The 12,058-nt window shown below is 31.6% G+C and overlaps 1 pseudogene; it reads left to right on the top strand.

Annotated features, from left to right (window-relative positions):
• Positions 1-6,802: 6,802 nt before the first annotated feature.
• On the top strand, positions 6,803-12,057 carry LOC127807923 (probable choline kinase 3; annotated as a pseudogene).
• The last annotated feature ends 1 nt before the right edge of the window (position 12,058 follows it).

Below are 12,058 nucleotides of genomic sequence, written 5' to 3'. Positions count from 1 at the left end.
ATTAAAAAGTTTTCTAGTCAATTTACCCAGTACGTATAGTATTATACAAAAAATCACACATAAACTTTCAAAATTACATAATTTTGATTGCAATTTAATTACCCTTTAGAGTTAATTTGGGTATTCTAATTATAGATTATTATTATTATTATGAAAGAGAAATCAAAGACACTTTAACAATGAATTGGGTCTGTCTGTGCTCTATGAATAATAAAATGATGAGGAGACAAAGACCTTAAGGAGCAGGTCCACTGATTAATATACTTATTAGCTGCTATATATTTAATTACATGTGATCATTTGAACATCAATGGGAAAAGAACATTTTCTCTTTTATTATTATTTTCTATAGGAGGAGGAGAGATGGGATCACTCACATGGCAATTTCTTCACCATAATCATAAGAGTTTTGTTCATACTTTAGTTGAAGTGTAAATTAAGATTAACAGTTCGTAACAATTATGATTTAATTAAACTCATCAAGATTATTTCTTTAATTTTAGGGCAGCCCAAACAAAGACTTGGCAAGTCATTATATATTGAGGGAAATGAAGGTCAAGATCTCAATCACCAAACCCTTAATTATCCAACCATGCTTTTAAACCAAGTAGTTACCTGTGTTAGTTAATTAAGGACACTAAGAAAACATCATATATAGAGTTACAAAAAAAAATAAAAAAAATCATATAATTACAAGTAAGATAGGGAAAATTTGGTTAGATTTTAAAAATCTCAAAGCCGTACGTTGCTTAAGGAATCCACATGGTCTGAAACTTTGGTTAGATTTGATCGAATAAATCAATTGTTTTTCAAGTTCGATGCTAATTAGTCCCACCTATATATGGTTAGCTTAGCTGGTCGCAACCCCTTTTAGATTAGTTTTATTATATGTCACAATTACGTATGTTGAACTATGTCACTCTTTGCTAATTAAGGAATTTAATACTATATATATAGTTTTATGCTAGCTAATAATTAATTTACACTTCAACAACTTTCCTCTCCAACTTAATTAGTCACCTTCTATTTTTAGTTTGTCACCTTTCTTGTTTATTTATTTTGCATTACTTTTAACCGCTAAAATGGTAATTGAAGCGATTAATATTATGGTTGATAATTTTTTTAAGGTCAAGGGTTTAGTTTGATAATGCGATGAACTTGGTAGTTTTTAAATTCACGGTGTTTACACAATTGTCTCATAAAATATATTAGCAGTGTTTACATAACCCTGTTTTGATGATTAAAAATTCGAATGATTTAAAAATTTTTGACATTTATCTGACATATAATATATATAGTATGACTTCATTCAAATGTCAAAATATATGCACCTGCAAGAATTATGGGTACTTTAGGGGCATATAAACGTTGGAGTGCCCTTAATTCTTGTATTCCTTCTTTTAATTAAAAGAAAAAAAAAAAAAAACATGACTTGTGCCGGTAAGTTACTTTATTTGCATGAACTATATAAAACTACCAACTGGCCATGCAAGTTGGTTGGACGGTGTCATGGAACAAAGACTTGGTTTATAAACTCCAAACTAAGGGTTGTTGAAACTATATTTTGTTCCTAAATTACATTGCAAATTAAACCTACCTTAATTAAATCATAGTTTAGTGGGATATTATATATAAGGTGATTAGGTCCTTCCATCGACTTAAGACTCGCATGTTGCATTTTTTTTTTTTTTTTTGTATATGAGATTAGCCCAATTTGAAAGAATATTTATTAAGATTGTCCGAGTTACTTACATCAAAACTTAAAAAGATCGACTTTAACTTCATTTAGGATGTCTCCTAATTTAATTAATTCTAGAGAGATTATTTAAGAGATTTGAGAAATTCTCACTAGACTTTAATGATAGTATCATTAAATGAATAAATTCATAATAAATTGGTGAGTGACAGGAGCTGACGTCAAGCATCACATGATATCTACCACCTCAGTGGCTCAATATTGCATTTTTTTAGCAAGATTGCACGTAATTAATTGGAATGATGACTGAGTAAATAAATAAATAATGGTTGCTATTGAACCGTTGTGTAAATTGAAAAAATAAGTGAATAATTATAAAATATAATTGGGGTTTGGTATAATATGTTTTATTAAATTTTTTATTAGTTTTTTCATTTTTTATCTTATAATAAAAATCTATCTAGGATTAATTTAGATATTCATAAAAAAAATTCCATAAAAATATTTAACCCATTCCCATAATGTAGATCTTAAAATAAAATTGTTTGAAAGGTTTTAGGTATTTAAAACTATCACGGGTCATTAACTTTTTAATACTTAAAACTCATCTGATTTGTTTTGGACTTAAAATCAACAAAAAAATTAATGAAAAATAAATATTGTGCCAAACCTTAAACAAAATGCATCTCTACTACTCACAACCAAAGTGGTAATCTTGGGATGACCCTCCTTGTGAGGTCCCAAGGCTTGATTCCTTAATTTTGTTGGAGAAAATAAATTATGGGATGTGTCTCAATGAGGTAAAGATTCAAACTTGCGATTGACTAAAATAACACCGACATATCACGATCCATCCTTTGACATTGGAACCATGTCCTAGGGAGCACCAAAGTGGTAATCTTAGTCGGTAGGAAGATTTTTAAATGATTGAATATTCTTAATTACGAAATTTATTTGTAGGAAGTAGAAATGGACTTATCTTTGCCTAAAATTAGTTATGACTCAAATTAAACATTTACGATACAAAGTCCTTATATATAGTTACTCTCAAGAAGGTTGCTCTACTAATTAATTGCTCGATCTCATCCTTTTGTTTAATAAAAGAATGTGTATATCTATCTACCCTTTTAGACTTGCAGTCCAATCATTATAGGAGTTGTGTATATATCATGTTAATTTTAAGCTGCCATAACCATTTAAGAGTTGGGTTTTATTCTTTAAATTTAGATTTGGCCATTTGCAATGATGTGAGAGGCTTTTCGAATTTGAATTTAGGGTTTGAATTGAGCATTTGTAATTATTCTTCGAATCTCAATTGGAATTGAGGTGAATTTGCTATATAACTGAGGTTAATGTAATTAAAATATTATTGACAGTATTAAGGAAACATCTATCATATATAATATCTAAGGTGTTTTAGATTCGAGAAGTATAATATCTTATATAATCTGTATAATAGTTATTTTAAAGTACACCCTTAAATTTAGTTGACTAAATTTGATTAATTAGGAGTGCTACAAATTTTTCGAATATTTTGATAACAATAATATTATAGGCACAACATAGAATAAATGAATAATAGAAAAATAAGTCATGCATGCTCAAAAAAATAAAAAAATAAAAAACACAGAAAATAGAAAAAAGACTATATTAGTTTGGCAAACCTCACTAATCACTGAAATGAAAATATATATATATATATATATATATCTTTGAAAATATTGACGAGATAACAAATCATAGCCTATCACATGTCTTTATTTGAAGGAATGAGATGTTGACACGCCTTCATTTATCCAACTCTAATTCAAAAGATAAGTCAACATAATTCAATTCTTGAATCTCAATATTAGAAAATAAAACGCTTATCTAAAAGATTTGTTGTTATCTCAATTTGGCTTGGCGAATTTTTCTTTAGCCCAAAATAGCTTAGTTCAAGAATTTCAGAAAAAACTTTTTTGAGTGTCCCATCTCCCTATGCTTACATAAAAATTAGGATCCCCTTAGGTAAAGCATTTAAGTCGATCGTATTGTTCATTATATACTTGTTGCTCACATTCTTTACTAACTTGAGCATCAGAGACTACAACAGGAAATATATTCTCATTTTTTCTTACAAATACTTATATTTAGACAAACTTAATTTGTGATCAATCCCAAACGTTGTCACGTATTAGAAAAAACATGCCCTACAATTTATTGGTAGTGTCATGATGGACTACCTAAGCAATGGTTGATCAAATATTGGAGGTGTTCAAATTAGACAAAAAAACATTACATTGAATCTAAAATTACCTTTCAATTTAGTATTCAATCCCAGCACTTACTTCTTAATTTTGTACTATAAATCGAAATTCAATAGATAACTAAAATTTTTGAATTCTCTTAACATTTAAATTTTTTAAAATACTTTTATATTTTTTAATTTAAAAAATAAAATGTGATTGCTTTTAAACAACTGTCCAAACGATAGTAGAACGCAGGTGGCGGGGGTTGTGGAGGGGTAAGCCTTTTACTTAATTTATGATGGATAATTTCACGTTTCGTTCTTGAAATTTGTTTAAATTATATTAATTATTTTGTATTTTAAAATAATATTATTTTTTGTAATTAATAATCACACAATACATATCCCATTACTAATAATAAAGGTGATTAATTTTGTTAAGAAGCCTAAAATACTCCTACAATTATATAAAAGCAAAAAACAAAAAATATTCAGAATTGCTAGTTTGCTCGAACCTTATTAGAAAATAAAAAATCGTCGAAATCTAGAAATCTAAGTTCTGGTTTTGAACCCATATTTCTATGTTCTTACTTTCGAGGATGAAAGAAAGAAAGAAAGTCAAAGATTTCAAATTTGAAACTTTAAACTTAGATCCCAAATTCAAAATCGAATTGGCCTTTAAAGGTTTAAACTTAGAAATCTAGGTTAGAAGCCTTTAAACATAATTTTTGGATTTTTTCCTTCTTAGATGAGAGAGAGAATGTTGCGAGGCTTCGAGATTCTAAGTTATTAATTCTGACATTTGAAGACAAAAGAGATAACAATATAAAGAGATAGAGAAACAAAGATGGATAGAACAATAGATGGAGAGATTTGTAGCCTTTCTCCATTGGCATATTTGTTATTCTTTATCACTCTCCTATCATGCAAGTTATCGAAAAAGGTTACAAACCTCTCCAATCCCTATGAAAGAAACTATTGTGACCGGGTTCTAGATCTAGAATTTATTGGGGCTTGTGGGTTTAAAATCAAATCTGAAATCTCTCAATAGATCGTGAAGAGATAACAGAAATCATACTGAAAGAGAAAATAAAGATTAAAGAGTTTTTATAGAGAAAATAGAGGAGAAGTGGTAGTGGATGGTCAGTGTCCTCTTCAAAGGAAAAAAAATAAAAAGAGAAAAAAAAAAAGAAAGAAAAAAAAGAGAAAGACATGATAATTTAAATATAAAAACAAAATGATCACTTTATCAAAACTATTAAGTTGAAAGGAAGTGATATTTAAAAAAAATACAGAGATGATTAGTACAACTTAAGTATACTTTAGGAATGCTGTGAAATTTATCCATTTATTAATTAACATTGATTTACTTTAAACACAAAAAAGAAAAAAAAAAGAAAAATACCTATTATAAATATTTTTCTTATTGTATCTTCATACAATAATTAAAAATATAATAAATTATTATTACTGTATTGATATAACAATTTAATAAAAAAAATTCTTATTGTTTTATGTTATACTATATGATTTTTCTTATAAATTAAAGTATCATATATAAATTTATAATAATTTTATTTAAAACTGATAATAAATCTATTTATTATTATGAACTATTATTAATTCTGAATAGAATAATTATGAATTTAGATAAAATTATTATAAATTTTTATATATTACATTAATTTATAAGAATTATTTTATTAAATTTTATTTATATACATAACATTTCTAAGAGTTAAAAAAAATCTAAGGGTTAAAAGATTAATATTTTTAAAATTAGTTTTGGAAATATAATAAAGTGAGAATTTTTTTATAAAAAAAAAAGAGTAAAATTGTCAAAAAAAAACAATGAGAACTACGTCTCTTGCCCGTTTAGGCCGGTAATTCCACCCCTTGGACTTTCCCGGGAAACTTTCCGTCCACACGTGGCGAGCTCTCAATGGATCGAATCACAAGCAACGGCACTCGCTTCAATGCGGGTTGGTTTTTCTCGAACCGCAGAACTTCGGCATTTTTCAGCACAATTATCCCACAGAATCTTTGGGCACTTTATCTGGAGAGAAAGAGAAACGCAGATTCTATTTCTTGGTCTATTTTATTGATAAATCTGCATTGCTTTTGCTTTGGAATTTGATTTCTCTCAGGCTTCGGTGGTCAAGAACTCCGGCGACCGGATTGCTCATCCTCTGCGACTCCGTCTGGTTTTCAGGCGAGTTCCTGAATTTTCGTTCTGTTCAATTCATCTGGGTCTGTTTAATATGCGAAATTCTCAACTGGGTATCTTTTGTTACGTTTATGCATACATGAACAATCCCCCCTTAGTTGCAGCTAAATTAGAAAAATTATAATTTTTAGCTTATCAGATTATAGTTTTTAAAACTTAGAATAAGTTGTGAAAATATTTATTACAACTTTTCAGAAGTTGTAGTTAAACAGTTATGGTGTTTGATACCATAAACTGTAAAATAGTTTATTTTTGTATAATTATCTATAATATCCTCAGTAGTTATAGAATGAAAATAGAGATGGGTGAAGAAGAGAGATGCTTGATTGCGTGAACAAGAGAGTAATTCTTTGTTAAAAATAGAAGCAAAATTGTCACAAAAATATTATTAAAATATGACCGTTTAATCAGAAATTATAAAAGTTGGGGTATCCCTTTTAAAAGTTAGTAGAAACTATAAGTTAGAATTCTACAAACTAGAACAAACACTACATTCTCATTTTTTTTAAGTTAGAAATTAAAAATTACAGCTTTTAAGCTACAACAAACAGGCCCAATGACAAATGAAAATGGTTTTGACCCAGTTTTGTCAGCTTTTGAGTAAGTTAGTGTTGAAACCAACTGAACAATCAACCATTTCTGTTGTCGAGCATTTTAATTTCTTTCTCTTGTTGCTGAAGAATCTGCGATTGAAGTTTGATTTGTGCCCTCAAATTAGGATCTGATGGCAGTCGAGGCAAATGGATTCATCGTTCCAGAAGAATTGATGCAGATATTGTTGGCCCTGGCCTCAAATTGGGGGGACTTGATTGATGAGAGTTCATTGAAGGTGGTTCACTTGAGCGGGGCCATGACTAATGTGGTTTACAGGATCAGTTGGCCTACAAGGAAGTTGAAGAACGATTCCAGAACGGTTTTGGTTCGGATTTATGGGGGAGGTTCTGAGCTTTTCTTCAACCGGGATGAGGAAATCCAGACTTTCGAGTGCCTCTCGAGGCTTGGCCTCGGCCCCCGGGCTTCTCGGGCGATTCCCGGAGGGAAGGGTGGAAGAGTTCGTTCATGCTAGGGTAACAACATATCAAGTATTTATTTCACACAGTCGGTTTAATCAATGGTGTAGAACAAATTCAATTGGAATTATGAGTTCATTTGTTGAATAGATACATGAACTCCTAATTCCAATTGAGTCACTGATGCTTCTGTTATCTGCCATAGAAGTAGACTGCAATTAATGTTGCATGATTTCATTGCTCATAAAAGTTTTTGTTCATCTTTTTGTTACAATAGCTACATTGATAATCACAAAAAAAAAAAAAAAAAAAATTGAGCCCTCCAGTAGTGGAGTTTTGTTATGAACTAGATCTTGTTCATGAGAAGGTTTTTGAATCTACATGAATCAAATTACCTGATTTATTTTTATATTTTTTGCTATCTCGCTTTGGATTTGCAGACTCTATCGGCTGGTGATCTTCGCGACCCTCCCATATCTGCTTCAATAGCAGCTAAGTTGAGGGAGTTTCACAGTCTGGACGTGTCCGGATCTAAGACAGTAGTCCTTTGGAACAGAATGAGGTATATATGTATTCCCTATCAAAGTTATAAGAGCCTTGCAAAAGATAAAGACTGTACATAGAAATAATTGCTTAGAGATCTAGTAGTCCACCACAGAAAATGAAATTAAGACTTGATATATTGTTATTGGAAATATAATTATAATCGATGTAAGATTTTCCATCAGAAAATGGTTGAGTGAGGCCAAGAGCTTGTGCACCATTGAACGTGCAAAGGAGTTCTGCTTGGATGCTTTTGAGGAAGAGATTTGCACATTGGAAAAGGAGGTGTCCAGTAGCCACCAAGATCTTGGATTTTGCCACAATGACTTGCAATATGGTAACATAATGATCCATGAACAAACAAGATCAATCACTTTAATTGTAAGTCCTCCACTCCACTAATTTATGGTTAATTCACTGTTCTATGGCTATTGCATGAAATCATTGACAAGTTTCTTCTTCTTACCCAATTAATTTTCCAGAGATTTCCTTGCTGTGATAGTGAGTCAGAATCTATCATTTCATATGCAGAGCAAATAGCTTCAAAAAATCAAATAATGATTTTGAAAACAAATAGCTATAAGCATAATATAAGCATAAGAGTAAGAGCAACTCTAGGGGGAATGTCATCCGGGGTGTCGACCCTATAACTATCAAAATGGCACTCCAGATTAAAAATTCTCCACTTCAACGGGAGTGGCAAATGGGGTTACAAAATAGCAACAATTTTCTTGCGGTGCCATTTATTTTTCCAACATCTAAAGAGAGAAAAAAGGAGAGGTTTAATTTCCAACGGTAAAATCCAACGACTATATTTTAACTTCTATACATACATATATTACCTGAAACAAGAATTTTTAGGTGAGGTGAGCGACGGAGCGAGAGAGAGCCAGAAAGGCAGCGATCGACCAACTAGCGATGGAGGGCCGAAGGGGCTAGCTAGCGAGGGTGAGGCCGAGGCCGAGGCTGCGACGTCGGCGAGCAATGGAGTGAGAGAGTTGAGAAAGGCAACAAGCGAGAGCAAGGCAAGTGACCAAGGGAGAGAGCCGATGAGGGCGAGGCAACGACTAGTGAGAGTGAGCAACGATCGACCGAGGGCGAGAGGCGGCAAGTCGTCGAGGGGAAGGAAAATATAGAGAGAGAGGTGCAAAAGAGAAAGGGGAAGGGGAAGGGGAAGGGGAACGGGAAGGAGATAGAGGTATATATATAATTAATTTTAATTTAAAATAAATATTTTTATTTTAGTTAATTGTTAGAATTTAAATATTTTTATTTCAGTTTTTGTAATTTAATTTGAATTTTTAATTTGATTTAATTTTTAAATTTAAATTTTTTTTAATTAAGGGTTATTTTATTTATTTTTTAATTGATTATTTTATATTCATTCTTTAAATTGATTATAACTTTTTATTTTTAAGATGAATTCATAATTTGACAGTTCTATTGCTGATTTGCTTATAAGCGACATCAAATTTTTTTTTTTTTTTTTTTTATAGATGGATTCTCAATTTGAAATTTTGACTGTAAAAATATATTCGTTAAATTATGACCGTTATCGGTTAAAATATAATAGTTAAGTTTAATTACATTTTTAATAAAAAATATTAAAATAATACCCCTATTTTGACGCCTGTCATTAGAGTAGATTTATAATTTAGGAATACCATAACACTATTCAAAGTTATAAATGGGTAATTTAGCACCTCAAAATGACACTCCCCCTTAGTTGCTCTAAGACTGAAAAGAACCTGCTAGGGTTTTAAAGGATTTCAGCCATCTGATCTGAGCCTTGCAGTTCTTCTGAATATAATCAATTTCCCTTTTTACATCTGATGAAGTTCCCTCTGTAAAAACTGATTTATTCTTCTTTGCAGGATTATGAGTATGCCAGTTACAACCCTATAGCCTATGACCTTGCAAATCACTTCTGTGAAATGGTAGCAAACTATCACTCTGATAAACCTCATCTTCTGAACTACAGTGCATACCCTGGTAAGTTATTGTCGTAACCACAACTGTCGCACTGTGGGTAGTATGACCGGAGGAGAATTCCAAGTCAAAACTTAAGGAACATAAATCCCAAAATCAATCCATCTATTACATGTAGAATACATATTATGGGTCTTAAGCTCACCACTCCACCTAATCGTTCAGGTGATCAACAAGACTCTTAGAGTTGGATTTAGATCGGGGGATTCTCAATGAACTCAATAGGGCCATTTGATTGTGGGACACTTCCTTGATTATATTGGCATTGATAAATCATTATTGGCTCTTAAATGACCCGTGTTGGATGGATTTTAGGCTTTATATTCCTTGAATTTCGGCTTGGAGTTCACTTGTCCGACGTTTCTATCTGCAAGAGGGGGTGTGACAACATCTGTTACTAACTACTTTTCCTTACAATAGAATTGGATTATTCTGCAGACTTTAGCCTAATTAAATTTCTCTTCATATTCAGGTTTGGAAGAGCGCCGTAGATTCGTTCGAGCATATCTCAGTTCTTCAGGTTAGTCAATTTCTTCATGTGTTCATAATTTGGGTGTTTAGGAGAGACAGATAGAGATCGATTCCAAAATTGTATCAAGTCAAGGATGAATCAATGGCTTCTTCTGGTGTATAGATGGAACTCTTGTTTGATTTCTTGTGAGAATGATGACAGAGAGGATGAGGATTTAGATATCTTTTTTTGACACGTAAGATTACACCATTTGAGATTTAGTTGGAGAATAACTAAGCTCACGGGATTTGAACTTAAGACTACACACCCACCAACACTATGATCTACCGCTAAGGGGTTGATCAATTTGATTGAAGGCAACCCTCAGAGTGTAGGCATCTAATTGTCTTCTGAACTGGTAGATATTTGATTCACAGAGGTTCCTTTTGAAATTATTGTGATTGTTATGAGAAGGCCCATCATCTCAAATCTCCATCACTCTTTTCCAGGTCATCAACCCAGTGACACTGAAGTGGAGCAGCTCGTGGATGATGCGGAGTACTATACATTGCCAAACCATTTGTTTTGGGGTTTGTGGGGAATTATCTCTGTGAGTGATTGCTGCTTTTTTCTTTTGTTTTGGTTAATAATAGTTTTGGGCAGTTATCAAAAATTATAATAACAATAATATAATAATACTAAATTTGGGAAAATTGTTTTTTAATGAATTTGTATTATTAACATGACTTTTAAAAGTTAATTGGTATATTATAATGTCATGTTGCCGACTCTAACTTAGTAAAGATGATAACCTCATCTTTAATTAAGAATTTATAGTAAGTATCCTTGAGATGAGGAGGCATCTTAAGGTAATGATTTGGGTAATATTAGTCGTAGTTATTAACCTTGTCAAGATTGTCTATCTTTTAGAGATTCATATATCACATTCGAAGATGAGTAAAAACAAGATTTACAATTTAGTTTTACGAACAAAAACATCAATTCTAAACATAAACATCAATCCTAAGACTTACTAGTTTTGAAGAACTTATTGATGCATACGGACAGCTCAGTAGATATTCACTTAATCACATAGGAAAACAAAACCAAGGATGAGTTTTGGTTAGTTTATAATTATTCCTTTTTTATTTATTTTTATATGGTTTCAGCAATTAAAGCAAAACCAAGGATGAGTTGCCGATATGCATCAATAAGTTCTTCAAATTGGCAAGCTTCGGAATTGCCTGCCTGGTGTTTTTGTTTACACAGGATGGAAAGATGATAAATTGTATTTACGACTCTAAAAAATATTGAAACTCCCTCCAAGGACCTGAAAGGAGGGAGCCTTGATAGTAATGATAAGATTGCTCATTTGTGTAAAATCTCGAATTTTGAGTGATAAAAGTAGCCTCTTTGCAAAGCAAAGGGTAAGGCTGCATACAAAAATCAATCCTCCCCCAACTCTCACAAAGTAAATAGCCATTACACATGCAAATAATCAACTACTTCCTAAACCATTATCTGCTATGCAGGCTTATGTGAACAACATAGAGTTTGACTACATGGAGTATGCAAGGCAGAGGTTTCAGCAGTACTGGTTGAGGAAGACTCATCTCTTGGGAGCCTAACCTGAAGATGTTCTAAATGGCCTTTTTTTTCTGGTCAGTCAATTGTATGATTTATGTAGATACGGCATCCCTAGTGTTCTAGTAATTGATGATGCATTTTGTACTCTTCCTATGATCCATTGGCCTTTTAAGCCATAGAAAGGTAAATTTTGTCATTCATCTGCCATAGAATTTACATGTATCCAACAAATAAAACCGTTACAATTTCAATTGAATCATTCATATTCTGTATGAAACTACTGCCCTCTCCTGTAAATTTGTATAAAAAATAAAATGTTTCCTTATCA

This window comes from Diospyros lotus, chromosome 8 (genome assembly GCF_014633365.1).
Source record: "Diospyros lotus cultivar Yz01 chromosome 8, ASM1463336v1, whole genome shotgun sequence".
NCBI lineage: Eukaryota > Viridiplantae > Streptophyta > Magnoliopsida > Ericales > Ebenaceae > Diospyros > Diospyros lotus.
Note: the sequence above shows the minus strand (reverse complement) of the source record. Positions and strands in the feature narration are given on the sequence as shown.